The 19,498-nt window shown below is 48.1% G+C and overlaps 21 non-coding genes across 21 annotated transcripts; all 21 read right to left on the bottom strand.

Annotated features, from left to right (window-relative positions):
• Window positions 1-639: 639 nt before the first annotated feature.
• Window positions 640-780, bottom strand: LOC143964763 (U4 spliceosomal RNA). Its single transcript, XR_013271231.1, has one exon. It is a non-coding gene; the product is annotated as a U4 spliceosomal RNA (small nuclear RNA).
• A 560-nt stretch (window positions 781-1,340) lies between these two features.
• TRNAK-UUU (transfer RNA lysine (anticodon UUU)) lies at window positions 1,341-1,413 on the bottom strand. The gene has a single exon. It is a non-coding gene; the product is annotated as a tRNA-Lys (tRNA).
• A 627-nt stretch (window positions 1,414-2,040) lies between these two features.
• LOC143964762 (U4 spliceosomal RNA) lies at window positions 2,041-2,181 on the bottom strand. Its single transcript, XR_013271230.1, has one exon. It is a non-coding gene; the product is annotated as a U4 spliceosomal RNA (small nuclear RNA).
• Window positions 2,182-3,441: 1,260 nt separating this feature from the next.
• Window positions 3,442-3,582, bottom strand: LOC143964761 (U4 spliceosomal RNA). The gene has a single exon (XR_013271229.1). It is a non-coding gene; the product is annotated as a U4 spliceosomal RNA (small nuclear RNA).
• Window positions 3,583-4,842: 1,260 nt separating this feature from the next.
• On the bottom strand, window positions 4,843-4,983 carry LOC143964760 (U4 spliceosomal RNA). The gene has a single exon (XR_013271228.1). It is a non-coding gene; the product is annotated as a U4 spliceosomal RNA (small nuclear RNA).
• Window positions 4,984-5,543: 560 nt separating this feature from the next.
• On the bottom strand, window positions 5,544-5,616 carry TRNAK-UUU (transfer RNA lysine (anticodon UUU)). Its single transcript has one exon. It is a non-coding gene; the product is annotated as a tRNA-Lys (tRNA).
• A 627-nt stretch (window positions 5,617-6,243) lies between these two features.
• LOC143965028 (U4 spliceosomal RNA) lies at window positions 6,244-6,384 on the bottom strand. The gene has a single exon (XR_013271450.1). It is a non-coding gene; the product is annotated as a U4 spliceosomal RNA (small nuclear RNA).
• A 560-nt stretch (window positions 6,385-6,944) lies between these two features.
• TRNAK-UUU (transfer RNA lysine (anticodon UUU)) lies at window positions 6,945-7,017 on the bottom strand. Its single transcript has one exon. It is a non-coding gene; the product is annotated as a tRNA-Lys (tRNA).
• Window positions 7,018-7,644: 627 nt separating this feature from the next.
• Window positions 7,645-7,785, bottom strand: LOC143965027 (U4 spliceosomal RNA). The gene has a single exon (XR_013271449.1). It is a non-coding gene; the product is annotated as a U4 spliceosomal RNA (small nuclear RNA).
• Window positions 7,786-9,045: 1,260 nt separating this feature from the next.
• On the bottom strand, window positions 9,046-9,186 carry LOC143964759 (U4 spliceosomal RNA). The gene has a single exon (XR_013271227.1). It is a non-coding gene; the product is annotated as a U4 spliceosomal RNA (small nuclear RNA).
• A 560-nt stretch (window positions 9,187-9,746) lies between these two features.
• Window positions 9,747-9,819, bottom strand: TRNAK-UUU (transfer RNA lysine (anticodon UUU)). The gene has a single exon. It is a non-coding gene; the product is annotated as a tRNA-Lys (tRNA).
• A 627-nt stretch (window positions 9,820-10,446) lies between these two features.
• LOC143965026 (U4 spliceosomal RNA) lies at window positions 10,447-10,587 on the bottom strand. Its single transcript, XR_013271448.1, has one exon. It is a non-coding gene; the product is annotated as a U4 spliceosomal RNA (small nuclear RNA).
• Window positions 10,588-11,847: 1,260 nt separating this feature from the next.
• Window positions 11,848-11,988, bottom strand: LOC143964758 (U4 spliceosomal RNA). The gene has a single exon (XR_013271226.1). It is a non-coding gene; the product is annotated as a U4 spliceosomal RNA (small nuclear RNA).
• Window positions 11,989-12,548: 560 nt separating this feature from the next.
• Window positions 12,549-12,621, bottom strand: TRNAK-UUU (transfer RNA lysine (anticodon UUU)). The gene has a single exon. It is a non-coding gene; the product is annotated as a tRNA-Lys (tRNA).
• Window positions 12,622-13,248: 627 nt separating this feature from the next.
• LOC143965025 (U4 spliceosomal RNA) lies at window positions 13,249-13,389 on the bottom strand. Its single transcript, XR_013271447.1, has one exon. It is a non-coding gene; the product is annotated as a U4 spliceosomal RNA (small nuclear RNA).
• A 1,260-nt stretch (window positions 13,390-14,649) lies between these two features.
• Window positions 14,650-14,790, bottom strand: LOC143964757 (U4 spliceosomal RNA). The gene has a single exon (XR_013271225.1). It is a non-coding gene; the product is annotated as a U4 spliceosomal RNA (small nuclear RNA).
• Window positions 14,791-15,350: 560 nt separating this feature from the next.
• Window positions 15,351-15,423, bottom strand: TRNAK-UUU (transfer RNA lysine (anticodon UUU)). The gene has a single exon. It is a non-coding gene; the product is annotated as a tRNA-Lys (tRNA).
• Window positions 15,424-16,050: 627 nt separating this feature from the next.
• Window positions 16,051-16,191, bottom strand: LOC143965024 (U4 spliceosomal RNA). The gene has a single exon (XR_013271446.1). It is a non-coding gene; the product is annotated as a U4 spliceosomal RNA (small nuclear RNA).
• A 1,260-nt stretch (window positions 16,192-17,451) lies between these two features.
• Window positions 17,452-17,592, bottom strand: LOC143964756 (U4 spliceosomal RNA). Its single transcript, XR_013271224.1, has one exon. It is a non-coding gene; the product is annotated as a U4 spliceosomal RNA (small nuclear RNA).
• Window positions 17,593-18,152: 560 nt separating this feature from the next.
• On the bottom strand, window positions 18,153-18,225 carry TRNAK-UUU (transfer RNA lysine (anticodon UUU)). The gene has a single exon. It is a non-coding gene; the product is annotated as a tRNA-Lys (tRNA).
• A 627-nt stretch (window positions 18,226-18,852) lies between these two features.
• On the bottom strand, window positions 18,853-18,993 carry LOC143965022 (U4 spliceosomal RNA). Its single transcript, XR_013271445.1, has one exon. It is a non-coding gene; the product is annotated as a U4 spliceosomal RNA (small nuclear RNA).
• Window positions 18,994-19,498: the final 505 nt, after the last annotated feature.

The raw sequence follows: 19,498 nt of genomic DNA, 5'->3' as shown, positions 1-19,498 counted from the left end.
AGCTATCCGGGCTCTGAAAGCTCCTCCTCCATAGTGGTCCAAGCTGCTTAAATCTTGACATCCATGGTGGAAAAAGACCATCGAGCCAAGGGCACCGGGTGCCTGAAAGCGAAAGTATTTGGCTTGCCCAGGCTGGCTAATCATCCTCTTCCGTTTCATTTTCTGGAACAGGTTGACTATAAAAGGGAGAATCTAACCTGCAACCATGCAGATAGGGTCCAGTCCGGTATAGGTGGAGAACGCCTAAAGTTTCTGCCTTAGTTTTACCTACAGGTCAATGCTCTTTCACCGGAAACAAGGGCCTTGTTTCACCTTGCAAAAAGACACCGCCCAACACGCTTCCAGTATTCTTAATCAGTGACTGGGTTACAAATAAAGACAGTTCACCTTTAGCCTCATGTTGCCAGGTCCAGCAGAAGAAACCCAGGCCAAAAAACGAGGTCGAGGCCACTCTTGAATACAGGCAAGTGAAGAACGAGCAGCGCGTGCCAATCCCAGATTGTTCTACCCAGGCTGCGTGATGACAGAAAAGCTCTCTATAGTGTCACCAGGCACATGACACACTTCCTCAACTCTAACGCATCTCAGTCTGCACGTAAGAAGCCGTCACTTATCTACTGTTTAAAACACATTGCTCAGTCTCCTCAGAGACTCTCAAAAATTGCCAGTGCTGACTGTATTTCAAGTCATCATGGCGGGGTATTGGGAAAAGTTTTCAATTAGCAATAATCACGCCTCAGGTGACCCTCATTGGCTATGATACTGCCACTGCGCAAAGCTAACCAAATCGGTGCCTGCCAACATCTGCCCTTCATTGAAGGAGAAATTGACATTGAGGTGAGACACATAAGTGTCATCCAGTGGGCCGCTGAGCATTCTGGGACTTGGCATGCTAATGAGACAGGGATGATGCATAAGTGGGCATTGTTTACCCACTGAATAGTGTTAGCATTTGAAAGAACTAAGGAGAATCTAAAGGGACAGGGCCCCTCGGTTGTCAGATAGGTTTCTCCCACAGCAGCCCTGAAGGGCCACTGGGAGCATATGTGTCTGAACAGCTATGCTGCTGAAAAAAGACCAAGGTGGAAGGATTTGGGCCCTTTGTTGAAAGTTTGCTAGATAACATGCCTGAACTGGAGCCCAGGTAAGCTGCCATAGACAAGGGTATTTGGGAAATATTTGGTCAAGCAATCACCTTCAGCCACCTTTATTTCTGGCAGATTACAGGAGCCTAGAAAGGGGGAAGTTAGGACATTTCATCTCTCTGAGCATTCCTCACAGATGTGCATAAAGACTGCCCTATTGGCAGCTCCAGGGGCTCAAGGGTTGGTGAGAGGCACCGCCCGAACAGGGACTTGAACCCTGGACCCTCAGATTAAAAGTCTGATGCTCTACCGACTGAGCTATCCGGGCTCTGAAAGCTCCTCCTCCATAGTGGTCCAAGCTGCTTAAATCTTGACATCCATGGTGGAAAAAGACCATCGAGCCAAGGGCACCGGGTGCCTGAAAGCGAAAGTATTTGGCTTGCCCAGGCTGGCTAATCATCCTCTTCCGTTTCATTTTCTGGAACAGGTTGACTATAAAAGGGAGAATCTAACCTGCAACCATGCAGATAGGGTCCAGTCCGGTATAGGTGGAGAACGCCTAAAGTTTCTGCCTTAGTTTTACCTACAGGTCAATGCTCTTTCACCGGAAACAAGGGCCTTGTTTCACCTTGCAAAAAGACACCGCCCAACACGCTTCCAGTATTCTTAATCAGTGACTGGGTTACAAATAAAGACAGTTCACCTTTAGCCTCATGTTGCCAGGTCCAGCAGAAGAAACCCAGGCCAAAAAACGAGGTCGAGGCCACTCTTGAATACAGGCAAGTGAAGAACGAGCAGCGCGTGCCAATCCCAGATTGTTCTACCCAGGCTGCGTGATGACAGAAAAGCTCTCTATAGTGTCACCAGGCACGTGACACACTTCCTCAACTCTAACGCATCTCAGTCTGCACGTAAGAAGCCGTCACTTATCTACTGTTTAAAACACATTGCTCAGTCTCCTCAGAGACTCTCAAAAATTGCCAGTGCTGACTGTATTTCAAGTCATCATGGCGGGGTATTGGGAAAAGTTTTCAATTAGCAATAATCACGCCTCAGGTGACCCTCATTGGCTATGATACTGCCACTGCGCAAAGCTAACCAAATCGGTGCCTGCCAACATCTGCCCTTCATTGAAGGAGAAATTGACATTGAGGTGAGACACATAAGTGTCATCCAGTGGGCCGCTGAGCATTCTGGGACTTGGCATGCTAATCAGACAGGGATGATGCATAAGTGGGCATTGTTTACCCACTGAATAGTGTTAGCATTTGAAAGAACTAAGGAGAATCTAAAGGGACAGGGCCCCTCGGTTGTCAGATAGGTTTCTCCCACAGCAGCCCTGAAGGGCCACTGGGAGCATATGTGTCTGAACAGCTATGCTGCTGAAAAAAGACCAAGGTGGAAGGATTTGGGCCCTTTGTTGAAAGTTTGCTAGATAACATGCCTGAACTGGAGCCCAGGTAAGCTGCCATAGACAAGGGTATTTGGGAAATATTTGGTCAAGCAATCACCTTCAGCCACCTTTATTTCTGGCAGATTACAGGAGCCTAGAAAGGGGGAAGTTAGGACATTTCATCTCTCTGAGCATTCCTCACAGATGTGCATAAAGACTGCCCTATTGGCAGCTCCAGGGGCTCAAGGGTTGGTGAGTGGCACCGCCCAAACAGGGACTTGAACCCTGGACCCTCAGATTAAAAGTCTAATGCTCTACCGACTGAGCTATCCGGGCTCTGAAAGCTCCTCCTCCATAGTGGTCCAAGCTGCTTAAATCTTGACATCCATGGTGGAAAAAGACCATCGAGCCAAGGGCACCGGGTGCCTGAAAGCGAAAGTATTTGGCTTGCCCAGGCTGGCTAATCATCCTCTTCCGTTTCATTTTCTGGAACAGGTTGACTATAAAAGGGAGAATCTAACCTGCAACCATGCAGATAGGGTCCAGTCCGGTATAGGTGGAGAACGCCTAAAGTTTCTGCCTTAGTTTTACCTACAGGTCAATGCTCTTTCACCGGAAACAAGGGCCTTGTTTCACCTTGCAAAAAGACACCGCCCAACACGCTTCCAGTATTCTTAATCAGTGACTGGGTTACAAATAAAGACAGTTCACCTTTAGCCTCATGTTGCCAGGTCCAGCAGAAGAAACCCAGGCCAAAAAACGAGGTCGAGGCCACTCTTGAATACAGGCAAGTGAAGAACGAGCAGCGCGTGCCAATCCCAGATTGTTCTACCCAGGCTGCGTGATGACAGAAAAGCTCTCTATAGTGTCACCAGGCACGTGACACACTTCCTCAACTCTAACGCATCTCAGTCTGCACGTAAGAAGCCGTCACTTATCTACTGTTTAAAACACATTGCTCAGTCTCCTCAGAGACTCTCAAAAATTGCCAGTGCTGACTGTATTTCAAGTCATCATGGCGGGGTATTGGGAAAAGTTTTCAATTAGCAATAATCACGCCTCAGGTGACCCTCATTGGCTATGATACTGCCACTGCGCAAAGCTAACCAAATCGGTGCCTGCCAACATCTGCCCTTCATTGAAGGAGAAATTGACATTGAGGTGAGACACATAAGTGTCATCCAGTGGGCCGCTGAGCATTCTGGGACTTGGCATGCTAATCAGACAGGGATGATGCATAAGTGGGCATTGTTTACCCACTGAATAGTGTTAGCATTTGAAAGAACTAAGGAGAATCTAAAGGGACAGGGCCCCTCGGTTGTCAGATAGGTTTCTCCCACAGCAGCCCTGAAGGGCCACTGGGAGCATATGTGTCTGAACAGCTATGCTGCTGAAAAAAGACCAAGGTGGAAGGATTTGGGCCCTTTGTTGAAAGTTTGCTAGATAACATGCCTGAACTGGAGCCCAGGTAAGCTGCCATAGACAAGGGTATTTGGGAAATATTTGGTCAAGCAATCACCTTCAGCCACCTTTATTTCTGGCAGATTACAGGAGCCTAGAAAGGGGGAAGTTAGGACATTTCATCTCTCTGAGCATTCCTCACAGATGTGCATAAAGACTGCCCTATTGGCAGCTCCAGGGGCTCAAGGGTTGGTGAGTGGCACCGCCCAAACAGGGACTTGAACCCTGGACCCTCAGATTAAAAGTCTAATGCTCTACCGACTGAGCTATCCGGGCTCTGAAAGCTCCTCCTCCATAGTGGTCCAAGCTGCTTAAATCTTGACATCCATGGTGGAAAAAGACCATCGAGCCAAGGGCACCGGGTGCCTGAAAGCGAAAGTATTTGGCTTGCCCAGGCTGGCTAATCATCCTCTTCCGTTTCATTTTCTGGAACAGGTTGACTATAAAAGGGAGAATCTAACCTGCAACCATGCAGATAGGGTCCAGTCCGGTATAGGTGGAGAACGCCTAAAGTTTCTGCCTTAGTTTTACCTACAGGTCAATGCTCTTTCACCGGAAACAAGGGCCTTGTTTCACCTTGCAAAAAGACACCGCCCAACACGCTTCCAGTATTCTTAATCAGTGACTGGGTTACAAATAAAGACAGTTCACCTTTAGCCTCATGTTGCCAGGTCCAGCAGAAGAAACCCAGGCCAAAAAACGAGGTCGAGGCCACTCTTGAATACAGGCAAGTGAAGAACGAGCAGCGCGTGCCAATCCCAGATTGTTCTACCCAGGCTGCGTGATGACAGAAAAGCTCTCTATAGTGTCACCAGGCACGTGACACACTTCCTCAACTCTAACGCATCTCAGTCTGCACGTAAGAAGCCGTCACTTATCTACTGTTTAAAACACATTGCTCAGTCTCCTCAGAGACTCTCAAAAATTGCCAGTGCTGACTGTATTTCAAGTCATCATGGCGGGGTATTGGGAAAAGTTTTCAATTAGCAATAATCACGCCTCAGGTGACCCTCATTGGCTATGATACTGCCACTGCGCAAAGCTAACCAAATCGGTGCCTGCCAACATCTGCCCTTCATTGAAGGAGAAATTGACATTGAGGTGAGACACATAAGTGTCATCCAGTGGGCCGCTGAGCATTCTGGGACTTGGCATGCTAATGAGACAGGGATGATGCATAAGTGGGCATTGTTTACCCACTGAATAGTGTTAGCATTTGAAAGAACTAAGGAGAATCTAAAGGGACAGGGCCCCTCGGTTGTCAGATAGGTTTCTCCCACAGCAGCCCTGAAGGGCCACTGGGAGCATATGTGTCAGAACAGCTATGCTGCTGAAAAAAGACCAAGGTGGAAGGATTTGGGCCCTTTGTTGAAAGTTTGCTAGATAACATGCCTGAACTGGAGCCCAGGTAAGCTGCCATAGACAAGGGTATTTGGGAAATATTTGGTCAAGCAATCACCTTCAGCCACCTTTATTTCTGGCAGATTACAGGAGCCTAGAAAGGGGGAAGTTAGGACATTTCATCTCTCTGAGCATTCCTCACAGATGTGCATAAAGACTGCCCTATTGGCAGCTCCAGGGGCTCAAGGGTTGGTGAGAGGCACCGCCCGAACAGGGACTTGAACCCTGGACCCTCAGATTAAAAGTCTGATGCTCTACCGACTGAGCTATCCGGGCTCTGAAAGCTCCTCCTCCATAGTGGTCCAAGCTGCTTAAATCTTGACATCCATGGTGGAAAAAGACCATCGAGCCAAGGGCACCGGGTGCCTGAAAGCGAAAGTATTTGGCTTGCCCAGGCTGGCTAATCATCCTCTTCCGTTTCATTTTCTGGAACAGGTTGACTATAAAAGGGAGAATCTAACCTGCAACCATGCAGATAGGGTCCAGTCCGGTATAGGTGGAGAACGCCTAAAGTTTCTGCCTTAGTTTTACCTACAGGTCAATGCTCTTTCACCGGAAACAAGGGCCTTGTTTCACCTTGCAAAAAGACACCGCCCAACACGCTTCCAGTATTCTTAATCAGTGACTGGGTTACAAATAAAGACAGTTCACCTTTAGCCTCATGTTGCCAGGTCCAGCAGAAGAAACCCAGGCCAAAAAACGAGGTCGAGGCCACTCTTGAATACAGGCAAGTGAAGAACGAGCAGCGCGTGCCAATCCCAGATTGTTCTACCCAGGCTGCGTGATGACAGAAAAGCTCTCTATAGTGTCACCAGGCACGTGACACACTTCCTCAACTCTAACGCATCTCAGTCTGCACGTAAGAAGCCGTCACTTATCTACTGTTTAAAACACATTGCTCAGTCTCCTCAGAGACTCTCAAAAATTGCCAGTGCTGACTGTATTTCAAGTCATCATGGCGGGGTATTGGGAAAAGTTTTCAATTAGCAATAATCACGCCTCAGGTGAACCTCATTGGCTATGATACTGCCACTGCGCAAAGCTAACCAAATCGGTGCCTGCCAACATCTGCCCTTCATTGAAGGAGAAATTGACATTGAGGTGAGACACATAAGTGTCATCCAGTGGGCCGCTGAGCATTCTGGGACTTGGCATGCTAATGAGACAGGGATGATGCATAAGTGGGCATTGTTTACCCACTGAATAGTGTTAGCATTTGAAAGAACTAAGGAGAATCTAAAGGGACAGGGCCCCTCGGTTGTCAGATAGGTTTCTCCCACAGCAGCCCTGAAGGGCCACTGGGAGCATATGTGTCTGAACAGCTATGCTGCTGAAAAAAGACCAAGGTGGAAGGATTTGGGCCCTTTGTTGAAAGTTTGCTAGATAACATGCCTGAACTGGAGCCCAGGTAAGCTGCCATAGACAAGGGTATTTGGGAAATATTTGGTCAAGCAATCACCTTCAGCCACCTTTATTTCTGGCAGATTACAGGAGCCTAGAAAGGGGGAAGTTAGGACATTTCATCTCTCTGAGCATTCCGCACAGATGTGCATAAAGACTGCCCTATTGGCAGCTCCAGGGGCTCAAGGGTTGGTGAGAGGCACCGCCCGAACAGGGACTTGAACCCTGGACCCTCAGATTAAAAGTCTGATGCTCTACCGACTGAGCTATCCGGGCTCTGAAAGCTCCTCCTCCATAGTGGTCCAAGCTGCTTAAATCTTGACATCCATGGTGGAAAAAGACCATCGAGCCAAGGGCACCGGGTGCCTGAAAGCGAAAGTATTTGGCTTGCCCAGGCTGGCTAATCATCCTCTTCCGTTTCATTTTCTGGAACAGGTTGACTATAAAAGGGAGAATCTAACCTGCAACCATGCAGATAGGGTCCAGTCCGGTATAGGTGGAGAACGCCTAAAGTTTCTGCCTTAGTTTTACCTACAGGTCAATGCTCTTTCACCGGAAACAAGGGCCTTGTTTCACCTTGCAAAAAGACACCGCCCAACACGCTTCCAGTATTCTTAATCAGTGACTGGGTTACAAATAAAGACAGTTCACCTTTAGCCTCATGTTGCCAGGTCCAGCAGAAGAAACCCAGGCCAAAAAACGAGGTCAAGGCCACTCTTGAATACAGGCAAGTGAAGAACGAGCAGCGCGTGCCAATCCCAGATTGTTCTACCCAGGCTGCGTGATGACAGAAAAGCTCTCTATAGTGTCACCAGGCACGTGACACACTTCCTCAACTCTAACGCATCTCAGTCTGCACGTAAGAAGCCGTCACTTATCTACTGTTTAAAACACATTGCTCAGTCTCCTCAGAGACTCTCAAAAATTGCCAGTGCTGACTGTATTTCAAGTCATCATGGCGGGGTATTGGGAAAAGTTTTCAATTAGCAATAATCACGCCTCAGGTGAACCTCATTGGCTATGATACTGCCACTGCGCAAAGCTAACCAAATCGGTGCCTGCCAACATCTGCCCTTCATTGAAGGAGAAAATGACATTGAGGTGAGACACATAAGTGTCATCCAGTGGGCCGCTGAGCATTCTGGGACTTGGCATGCTAATGAGACAGGGATGATGCATAAGTGGGCATTGTTTACCCACTGAATAGTGTTAGCATTTGAAAGAACTAAGGAGAATCTAAAGGGACAGGGCCCCTCGGTTGTCAGATAGGTTTCTCCCACAGCAGCCCTGAAGGGCCACTGGGAGCATATGTGTCTGAACAGCTATGCTGCTGAAAAAAGACCAAGGTGGAAGGATTTGGGCCCTTTGTTGAAAGTTTGCTAGATAACATGCCTGAACTGGAGCCCAGGTAAGCTGCCATAGACAAGGGTATTTGGGAAATATTTGGTCAAGCAATCACCTTCAGCCACCTTTATTTCTGGCAGATTACAGGAGCCTAGAAAGGGGGAAGTTAGGACATTTCATCTCTCTGAGCATTCCTCACAGATGTGCATAAAGACTGCCCTATTGGCAGCTCCAGGGGCTCAAGGGTTGGTGAGAGGCACCGCCCGAATAGGGACTTGAACCCTGGACCCTCAGATTAAAAGTCTGATGCTCTACCGACTGAGCTATCCGGGCTCTGAAAGCTCCTCCTCCATAGTGGTCCAAGCTGCTTAAATCTTGACATCCATGGTGGAAAAAGACCATCGAGCCAAGGGCACCGGGTGCCTGAAAGCGAAAGTATTTGGCTTGCCCAGGCTGGCTAATCATCCTCTTCCGTTTCATTTTCTGGAACAGGTTGACTATAAAAGGGAGAATCTAACCTGCAACCATGCAGATAGGGTCCAGTCCGGTATAGGTGGAGAACGCCTAAAGTTTCTGCCTTAGTTTTACCTACAGGTCAATGCTCTTTCACCGGAAACAAGGGCCTTGTTTCACCTTGCAAAAAGACACCGCCCAACACGCTTCCAGTATTCTTAATCAGTGACTGGGTTACAAATAAAGACAGTTCACCTTTAGCCTCATGTTGCCAGGTCCAGCAGAAGAAACCCAGGCCAAAAAACGAGGTCGAGGCCACTCTTGAATACAGGCAAGTGAAGAACGAGCAGCGCGTGCCAATCCCAGATTGTTCTACCCAGGCTGCGTGATGACAGAAAAGCTCTCTATAGTGTCACCAGGCACATGACACACTTCCTCAACTCTAACGCATCTCAGTCTGCACGTAAGAAGCCGTCACTTATCTACTGTTTAAAACACATTGCTCAGTCTCCTCAGAGACTCTCAAAAATTGCCAGTGCTGACTGTATTTCAAGTCATCATGGCGGGGTATTGGGAAAAGTTTTCAATTAGCAATAATCACGCCTCAGGTGACCCTCATTGGCTATGATACTGCCACTGCGCAAAGCTAACCAAATCGGTGCCTGCCAACATCTGCCCTTCATTGAAGGAGAAATTGACATTGAGGTGAGACACATAAGTGTCATCCAGTGGGCCGCTGAGCATTCTGGGACTTGGCATGCTAATGAGACAGGGATGATGCATAAGTGGGCATTGTTTACCCACTGAATAGTGTTAGCATTTGAAAGAACTAAGGAGAATCTAAAGGGACAGGGCCCCTCGGTTGTCAGATAGGTTTCTCCCACAGCAGCCCTGAAGGGCCACTGGGAGCATATGTGTCAGAACAGCTATGCTGCTGAAAAAAGACCAAGGTGGAAGGATTTGGGCCCTTTGTTGAAAGTTTGCTAGATAACATGCCTGAACTGGAGCCCAGGTAAGCTGCCATAGACAAGGGTATTTGGGAAATATTTGGTCAAGCAATCACCTTCAGCCACCTTTATTTCTGGCAGATTACAGGAGCCTAGAAAGGGGGAAGTTAGGACATTTCATCTCTCTGAGCATTCCTCACAGATGTGCATAAAGACTGCCCTATTGGCAGCTCCAGGGGCTCAAGGGTTGGTGAGAGGCACCGCCCGAACAGGGACTTGAACCCTGGACCCTCAGATTAAAAGTCTGATGCTCTACCGACTGAGCTATCCGGGCTCTGAAAGCTCCTCCTCCATAGTGGTCCAAGCTGCTTAAATCTTGACATCCATGGTGGAAAAAGACCATCGAGCCAAGGGCACCGGGTGCCTGAAAGCGAAAGTATTTGGCTTGCCCAGGCTGGCTAATCATCCTCTTCCGTTTCATTTTCTGGAACAGGTTGACTATAAAAGGGAGAATCTAACCTGCAACCATGCAGATAGGGTCCAGTCCGGTATAGGTGGAGAACGCCTAAAGTTTCTGCCTTAGTTTTACCTACAGGTCAATGCTCTTTCACCGGAAACAAGGGCCTTGTTTCACCTTGCAAAAAGACACCGCCCAACACGCTTCCAGTATTCTTAATCAGTGACTGGGTTACAAATAAAGACAGTTCACCTTTAGCCTCATGTTGCCAGGTCCAGCAGAAGAAACCCAGGCCAAAAAACGAGGTCAAGGCCACTCTTGAATACAGGCAAGTGAAGAACGAGCAGCGCGTGCCAATCCCAGATTGTTCTACCCAGGCTGCGTGATGACAGAAAAGCTCTCTATAGTGTCACCAGGCACGTGACACACTTCCTCAACTCTAACGCATCTCAGTCTGCACGTAAGAAGCCGTCACTTATCTACTGTTTAAAACACATTGCTCAGTCTCCTCAGAGACTCTCAAAAATTGCCAGTGCTGACTGTATTTCAAGTCATCATGGCGGGGTATTGGGAAAAGTTTTCAATTAGCAATAATCACGCCTCAGGTGAACCTCATTGGCTATGATACTGCCACTGCGCAAAGCTAACCAAATCGGTGCCTGCCAACATCTGCCCTTCATTGAAGGAGAAATTGACATTGAGGTGAGACACATAAGTGTCATCCAGTGGGCCGCTGAGCATTCTGGGACTTGGCATGCTAATGAGACAGGGATGATGCATAAGTGGGCATTGTTTACCCACTGAATAGTGTTAGCATTTGAAAGAACTAAGGAGAATCTAAAGGGACAGGGCCCCTCGGTTGTCAGATAGGTTTCTCCCACAGCAGCCCTGAAGGGCCACTGGGAGCATATGTGTCTGAACAGCTATGCTGCTGAAAAAAGACCAAGGTGGAAGGATTTGGGCCCTTTGTTGAAAGTTTGCTAGATAACATGCCTGAACTGGAGCCCAGGTAAGCTGCCATAGACAAGGGTATTTGGGAAATATTTGGTCAAGCAATCACCTTCAGCCACCTTTATTTCTGGCAGATTACAGGAGCCTAGAAAGGGGGAAGTTAGGACATTTCATCTCTCTGAGCATTCCTCACAGATGTGCATAAAGACTGCCCTATTGGCAGCTCCAGGGGCTCAAGGGTTGGTGAGAGGCACCGCCCGAATAGGGACTTGAACCCTGGACCCTCAGATTAAAAGTCTGATGCTCTACCGACTGAGCTATCCGGGCTCTGAAAGCTCCTCCTCCATAGTGGTCCAAGCTGCTTAAATCTTGACATCCATGGTGGAAAAAGACCATCGAGCCAAGGGCACCGGGTGCCTGAAAGCGAAAGTATTTGGCTTGCCCAGGCTGGCTAATCATCCTCTTCCGTTTCATTTTCTGGAACAGGTTGACTATAAAAGGGAGAATCTAACCTGCAACCATGCAGATAGGGTCCAGTCCGGTATAGGTGGAGAACGCCTAAAGTTTCTGCCTTAGTTTTACCTACAGGTCAATGCTCTTTCACCGGAAACAAGGGCCTTGTTTCACCTTGCAAAAAGACACCGCCCAACACGCTTCCAGTATTCTTAATCAGTGACTGGGTTACAAATAAAGACAGTTCACCTTTAGCCTCATGTTGCCAGGTCCAGCAGAAGAAACCCAGGCCAAAAAACGAGGTCGAGGCCACTCTTGAATACAGGCAAGTGAAGAACGAGCAGCGCGTGCCAATCCCAGATTGTTCTACCCAGGCTGCGTGATGACAGAAAAGCTCTCTATAGTGTCACCAGGCACGTGACACACTTCCTCAACTCTAACACATCTCAGTCTGCACGTAAGAAGCCGTCACTTATCTACTGTTTAAAACACATTGCTCAGTCTCCTCAGAGACTCTCAAAAATTGCCAGTGCTGACTGTATTTCAAGTCATCATGGCGGGGTATTGGGAAAAGTTTTCAATTAGCAATAATCACGCCTCAGGTGACCCTCATTGGCTATGATACTGCCACTGCGCAAAGCTAACCAAATCGGTGCCTGCCAACATCTGCCCTTCATTGAAGGAGAAATTGACATTGAGGTGAGACACATAAGTGTCATCCAGTGGGCCGCTGAGCATTCTGGGACTTGGCATGCTAATGAGACAGGGATGATGCATAAGTGGGCATTGTTTACCCACTGAATAGTGTTAGCATTTGAAAGAACTAAGGAGAATCTAAAGGGACAGGGCCCCTCGGTTGTCAGATAGGTTTCTCCCACAGCAGCCCTGAAGGGCCACTGGGAGCATATGTGTCTGAACAGCTATGCTGCTGAAAAAAGACCAAGGTGGAAGGATTTGGGCCCTTTGTTGAAAGTTTGCTAGATAACATGCCTGAACTGGAGCCCAGGTAAGCTGCCATAGACAAGGGTATTTGGGAAATATTTGGTCAAGCAATCACCTTCAGCCACCTTTATTTCTGGCAGATTACAGGAGCCTAGAAAGGGGGAAGTTAGGACATTTCATCTCTCTGAGCATTCCTCACAGATGTGCATAAAGACTGCCCTATTGGCAGCTCCAGGGGCTCAAGGGTTGGTGAGAGGCACCGCCCGAACAGGGACTTGAACCCTGGACCCTCAGATTAAAAGTCTGATGCTCTACCGACTGAGCTATCCGGGCTCTGAAAGCTCCTCCTCCATAGTGGTCCAAGCTGCTTAAATCTTGACATCCATGGTGGAAAAAGACCATCGAGCCAAGGGCACCGGGTGCCTGAAAGCGAAAGTATTTGGCTTGCCCAGGCTGGCTAATCATCCTCTTCCGTTTCATTTTCTGGAACAGGTTGACTATAAAAGGGAGAATCTAACCTGCAACCATGCAGATAGGGTCCAGTCCGGTATAGGTGGAGAACGCCTAAAGTTTCTGCCTTAGTTTTACCTACAGGTCAATGCTCTTTCACCGGAAACAAGGGCCTTGTTTCACCTTGCAAAAAGACACCGCCCAACATGCTTCCAGTATTCTTAATCAGTGACTGGGTTACAAATAAAGACAGTTCACCTTTAGCCTCATGTTGCCAGGTCCAGCAGAAGAAACCCAGGCCAAAAAACGAGGTCGAGGCCACTCTTGAATACAGGCAAGTGAAGAACGAGCAGCGCATGCCAATCCCAGATTGTTCTACCCAGGCTGCGTGATGACAGAAAAGCTCTCTATAGTGTCACCAGGCACGTGACACACTTCCTCAACTCTAACGCATCTCAGTCTGCACGTAAGAAGCCGTCACTTATCTACTGTTTAAAACACATTGCTCAGTCTCCTCAGAGACTCTCAAAAATTGCCAGTGCTGACTGTATTTCAAGTCATCATGGCGGGGTATTGGGAAAAGTTTTCAATTAGCAATAATCACGCCTCAGGTGAACCTCATTGGCTATGATACTGCCACTGCGCAAAGCTAACCAAATCGGTGCCTGCCAACATCTGCCCTTCATTGAAGGAGAAATTGACATTGAGGTGAGACACATAAGTGTCATCCAGTGGGCTGCTGAGCATTCTGGGACTTGGCATGCTAATGAGACAGGGATGATGCATAAGTGGGCATTGTTTACCCACTGAATAGTGTTAGCATTTGAAAGAACTAAGGAGAATCTAAAGGGACAGGGCCCCTCGGTTGTCAGATAGGTTTCTCCCACAGCAGCCCTGAAGGGCCACTGGGAGCATATGTGTCTGAACAGCTATGCTGCTGAAAAAAGACCAAGGTGGAAGGATTTGGGCCCTTTGTTGAAAGTTTGCTAGATAACATGCCTGAACTGGAGCCCAGGTAAGCTGCCATAGACAAGGGTATTTGGGAAATATTTGGTCAAGCAATCACCTTCAGCCACCTTTATTTCTGGCAGATTACAGGAGCCTAGAAAGGGGGAAGTTAGGACATTTCATCTCTCTGAGCATTCCTCACAGATGTGCATAAAGACTGCCCTATTGGCAGCTCCAGGGGCTCAAGGGTTGGTGAGAGGCACCGCCCGAATAGGGACTTGAACCCTGGACCCTCAGATTAAAAGTCTGATGCTCTACCGACTGAGCTATCCGGGCTCTGAAAGCTCCTCCTCCATAGTGGTCCAAGCTGCTTAAATCTTGACATCCATGGTGGAAAAAGACCATCGAGCCAAGGGCACCGGGTGCCTGAAAGCGAAAGTATTTGGCTTGCCCAGGCTGGCTAATCATCCTCTTCCGTTTCATTTTCTGGAACAGGTTGACTATAAAAGGGAGAATCTAACCTGCAACCATGCAGATAGGGTCCAGTCCGGTATAGGTGGAGAACGCCTAAAGTTTCTGCCTTAGTTTTACCTACAGGTCAATGCTCTTTCACCGGAAACAAGGGCCTTGTTTCACCTTGCAAAAAGACACCGCCCAACACGCTTCCAGTATTCTTAATCAGTGACTGGGTTACAAATAAAGACAGTTCACCTTTAGCCTCATGTTGCCAGGTCCAGCAGAAGAAACCCAGGCCAAAAAACGAGGTCGAGGCCACTCTTGAATACAGGCAAGTGAAGAACGAGCAGCGCGTGCCAATCCCAGATTGTTCTACCCAGGCTGCGTGATGACAGAAAAGCTCTCTATAGTGTCACCAGGCACGTGACACACTTCCTCAACTCTAACACATCTCAGTCTGCACGTAAGAAGCCGTCACTTATCTACTGTTTAAAACACATTGCTCAGTCTCCTCAGAGACTCTCAAAAATTGCCAGTGCTGACTGTATTTCAAGTCATCATGGCGGGGTATTGGGAAAAGTTTTCAATTAGCAATAATCACGCCTCAGGTGACCCTCATTGGCTATGATACTGCCACTGCGCAAAGCTAACCAAATCGGTGCCTGCCAACATCTGCCCTTCATTGAAGGAGAAATTGACATTGAGGTGAGACACATAAGTGTCATCCAGTGGGCCGCTGAGCATTCTGGGACTTGGCATGCTAATGAGACAGGGATGATGCATAAGTGGGCATTGTTTACCCACTGAATAGTGTTAGCATTTGAAAGAACTAAGGAGAATCTAAAGGGACAGGGCCCCTCGGTTGTCAGATAGGTTTCTCCCACAGCAGCCCTGAAGGGCCACTGGGAGCATATGTGTCTGAACAGCTATGCTGCTGAAAAAAGACCAAGGTGGAAGGATTTGGGCCCTTTGTTGAAAGTTTGCTAGATAACATGCCTGAACTGGAGCCCAGGTAAGCTGCCATAGACAAGGGTATTTGGGAAATATTTGGTCAAGCAATCACCTTCAGCCACCTTTATTTCTGGCAGATTACAGGAGCCTAGAAAGGGGGAAGTTAGGACATTTCATCTCTCTGAGCATTCCTCACAGATGTGCATAAAGACTGCCCTATTGGCAGCTCCAGGGGCTCAAGGGTTGGTGAGAGGCACCGCCCGAACAGGGACTTGAACCCTGGACCCTCAGATTAAAAGTCTGATGCTCTACCGACTGAGCTATCCGGGCTCTGAAAGCTCCTCCTCCATAGTGGTCCAAGCTGCTTAAATCTTGACATCCATGGTGGAAAAAGACCATCGAGCCAAGGGCACCGGGTGCCTGAAAGCGAAAGTATTTGGCTTGCCCAGGCTGGCTAATCATCCTCTTCCGTTTCATTTTCTGGAACAGGTTGACTATAAAAGGGAGAATCTAACCTGCAACCATGCAGATAGGGTCCAGTCCGGTATAGGTGGAGAACGCCTAAAGTTTCTGCCTTAGTTTTACCTACAGGTCAATGCTCTTTCACCGGAAACAAGGGCCTTGTTTCACCTTGCAAAAAGACACCGCCCAACATGCTTCCAGTATTCTTAATCAGTGACTGGGTTACAAATAAAGACAGTTCACCTTTAGCCTCATGTTGCCAGGTCCAGCAGAAGAAACCCAGGCCAAAAAACGAGGTCGAGGCCACTCTTGAATACAGGCAAGTGAAGAACGAGCAGCGCATGCCAATCCCAGATTGTTCTACCCAGGCTGCGTGATGACAGAAAAGCTCTCTATAGTGTCACCAGGCACGTGACACACTTCCTCAACTCTAACGCATCTCAGTCTGCACGTAAGAAGCCGTCACTTATCTACTGTTTAAAACACATTGCTCAGTCTCCTCAGAGACTCTCAAAAATTGCCAGTGCTGACTGTATTTCAAGTCATCATGGCGGGGTATTGGGAAAAGTTTTCAATTAGCAATAATCACGCCTCAGGTGAACCTCATTGGCTATGATACTGCCACTGCGCAAAGCTAACCAAATCGGTGCCTGCCAACATCTGCCCTTCATTGAAGGAGAAATTGACATTGAGGTGAGACACATAAGTGTCATCCAGTGGGCTGCTGAGCATTCTGGGACTTGGCATGCTAATGAGACAGGGATGATGCATAAGTGGGCATTGTTTACCCACTGAATAGTGTTAGCATTTGAAAGAACTAAGGAGAATCTAAAGGGACAGGGCCCCTCGGTTGTCAGATAGGTTTCTCCCACAGCAGCCCTGAAGGGCCACTGGGAGCATATGTGTCTGAACAGCTATGCTGCTGAAAAAAGACCAAGGTGGAAGGATTTGGGCCCTTTGTTGAAAGTTTGCTAGATAACATGCCTGAACTGGAGCCCAGGTAAGCTGCCATAGACAAGGGTATTTGGGAAATATTTGGTCAAGCAATCACCTTCAGCCACCTTTATTTCTGGCAGATTACAGGAGCCTAGAAAGGGGGAAGTTAGGACATTTCATCTCTCTGAGCATTCCTCACAGATGTGCATAAAGACTGCCCTATTGGCAGCTCCAGGGGCTCAAGGGTTGGTGAGAGGCACCGCCCGAATAGGGACTTGAACCCTGGACCCTCAGATTAAAAGTCTGATGCTCTACCGACTGAGCTATCCGGGCTCTGAAAGCTCCTCCTCCATAGTGGTCCAAGCTGCTTAAATCTTGACATCCATGGTGGAAAAAGACCATCGAGCCAAGGGCACCGGGTGCCTGAAAGCGAAAGTATTTGGCTTGCCCAGGCTGGCTAATCATCCTCTTCCGTTTCATTTTCTGGAACAGGTTGACTATAAAAGGGAGAATCTAACCTGCAACCATGCAGATAGGGTCCAGTCCGGTATAGGTGGAGAACGCCTAAAGTTTCTGCCTTAGTTTTACCTACAGGTCAATGCTCTTTCACCGGAAACAAGGGCCTTGTTTCACCTTGCAAAAAGACACCGCCCAACACGCTTCCAGTATTCTTAATCAGTGACTGGGTTACAAATAAAGACAGTTCACCTTTAGCCTCATGTTGCCAGGTCCAGCAGAAGAAACCCAGGCCAAAAAACGAGGTCGAGGCCACTCTTGAATACAGGCAAGTGAAGAACGAGCAGCGCGTGCCAATCCCAGATTGTTCTACCCAGGCTGCGTGATGACAGAAAAGCTCTCTATAGTGTCACCAGGCACATGACACACTTCCTCAACTCTAACGCATCTCAGTCTGCACGTAAGAAGCCGTCACTTATCTACTGTTTAAAACACATTGCTCAGTCTCCTCAGAGACTCTCAAAAATTGCCAGTGCTGACTGTATTTCAAGTCATCATGGCGGGGTATTGGGAAAAGTTTTCAATTAGCAATAATCACGCCTCAGGTGACCCTCATTGGCTATGATACTGCCACTGCGCAAAGCTAACCAAATCGGTGCCTGCCAACATCTGCCCTTCATTGAAGGAGAAATTGACATTGAGGTGAGACACATAAGTGTCATCCAGTGGGCCGCTGAGCATTCTGGGACTTGGCATGCTAATGAGACAGGGATGATGCATAAGTGGGCATTGTTTACCCACTGAATAGTGTTAGCATTTGAAAGAACTAAGGAGAATCTAAAGGGACAGGGCCCCTCGGTTGTCAGATAGGTTTCTCCCACAGCAGCCCTGAAGGGCCACTGGGAGCATATGTGTCTGAACAGCTATGCTGCTGAAAAAAGACCAAGGTGGAAGGATTTGGGTCATTTGTTGAAAGTTTGCTAGATAACATGCCTGAACTGGAGCCCAGGTAAGCTGCCATAGACAAGGGTATTTGGGAAATATTTGGTCAAGCAATCACCTTCAGCCACCTTTATTTCTGGCAGATTACAGGAGCCTAGAAAGGGGGAAGTTAGGACATTTCATCTCTCTGAGCATTCCTCACAGATGTGCATAAAGACTGCCCTATTGGCAGCTCCAGGGGCTCTAGGGTTGGTGAGAGGCACCGCCCGAACAGGGACTTGAACCCTGGACCCTCAGATTAAAAGTCTGATGCTCTACCGACTGAGCTATCCGGGCTCTGAAAGCTCCTCCTCCATAGTGGTCCAAGCTGCTTAAATCTTGACATCCATGGTGGAAAAAGACCATCGAGCCAAGGGCACCGGGTGCCTGAAAGCGAAAGTATTTGGCTTGCCCAGGCTGGCTAATCATCCTCTTCCGTTTCATTTTCTGGAATAGGTTGACTATAAAAGGGAGAATCTAACCTGCAACCATGCAGATAGGGTCCAGTCCGGTATAGGTGGAGAACGCCTAAAGTTTCTGCCTTAGTTTTACCTACAGGTCAATGCTCTTTCACCGGAAACAAGGGCCTTGTTTCACCTTGCAAAAAGACACCGCCCAACACGCTTCCAGTATTCTTAATCAGTGACTGGGTTACAAATAAAGACAGTTCACCTTTAGCCTCATGTTGCCAGGTCCAGCAGAAGAAACCCAGGCCAAAAAACGAGGTCGAGACCACTCTTGAATACAGGCAAGTGAAGAACGAGCAGCGCGTGCCAATCCCAGATTGTTCTACCCAGGCTGCGTGATGACAGAAAAGCTCTCTATAGTGTCACCAGGCACGTGACACACTTCCTCAACTCTAACGCATCTCAGTCTGCACGTAAGAAGCCGTCACTTATCTACTGTTTAAAACACATTGCTCAGTCTCCTCAGAGACTCTCAAAAATTGCCAGTGCTGACTGTATTTCAAGTCATCATGGCGGGGTATTGGGAAAAGTTTTCAATTAGCAATAATCACGCCTCAGGTGAACCTCATTGGCTATGATACTGCCACTGCGCAAAGCTAACCAAATCGGTGCCTGCCAACATCTGCCCTTCATTGAAGGAGAAATTGACATTGAGGTGAGACACATAAGTGTCATCCAGTGGGCCGCTGAGCATTCTGGGACTTGGCATGCTAATGAGACAGGGATGATGCATAAGTGGGCATTGTTTACCCACTGAATAGTGTTAGCATTTGAAAGAACTAAGGAGAATCTAAAGGGACAGGGCCCCTCGGTTGTCAGATAGGTTTCTCCCACAGCAGCCCTGAAGGGCCACTGGGAGCATATGTGTCTGAACAGCTATGCTGCTGAAAAAAGACCAAGGTGGAAGGATTTGGGCCCTTTGTTGAAAGTTTGCTAGATAACATGCCTGAACTGGAGCCCAGGTAAGCTGCCATAGACAAGGGTATTTGGGAAATATTTGGTCAAGCAATCACCTTCAGCCACCTTTATTTCTGGCAGATTACAGGAGCCTAGAAAGGGGGAAGTTAGGACATTTCATCTCTCTGAGCATTCCGCACAGATGT

The sequence above is a fragment of the Lithobates pipiens genome, unplaced genomic scaffold, assembly GCF_037356315.1.
Source record: "Lithobates pipiens isolate NorthernLeopardFrog02 unplaced genomic scaffold, aLitPip1_a1.2 Scaffold_8, whole genome shotgun sequence".
NCBI lineage: Eukaryota > Metazoa > Chordata > Amphibia > Anura > Ranidae > Lithobates > Lithobates pipiens.
This window is presented reverse-complemented; position numbering and strand designations above follow the sequence as displayed.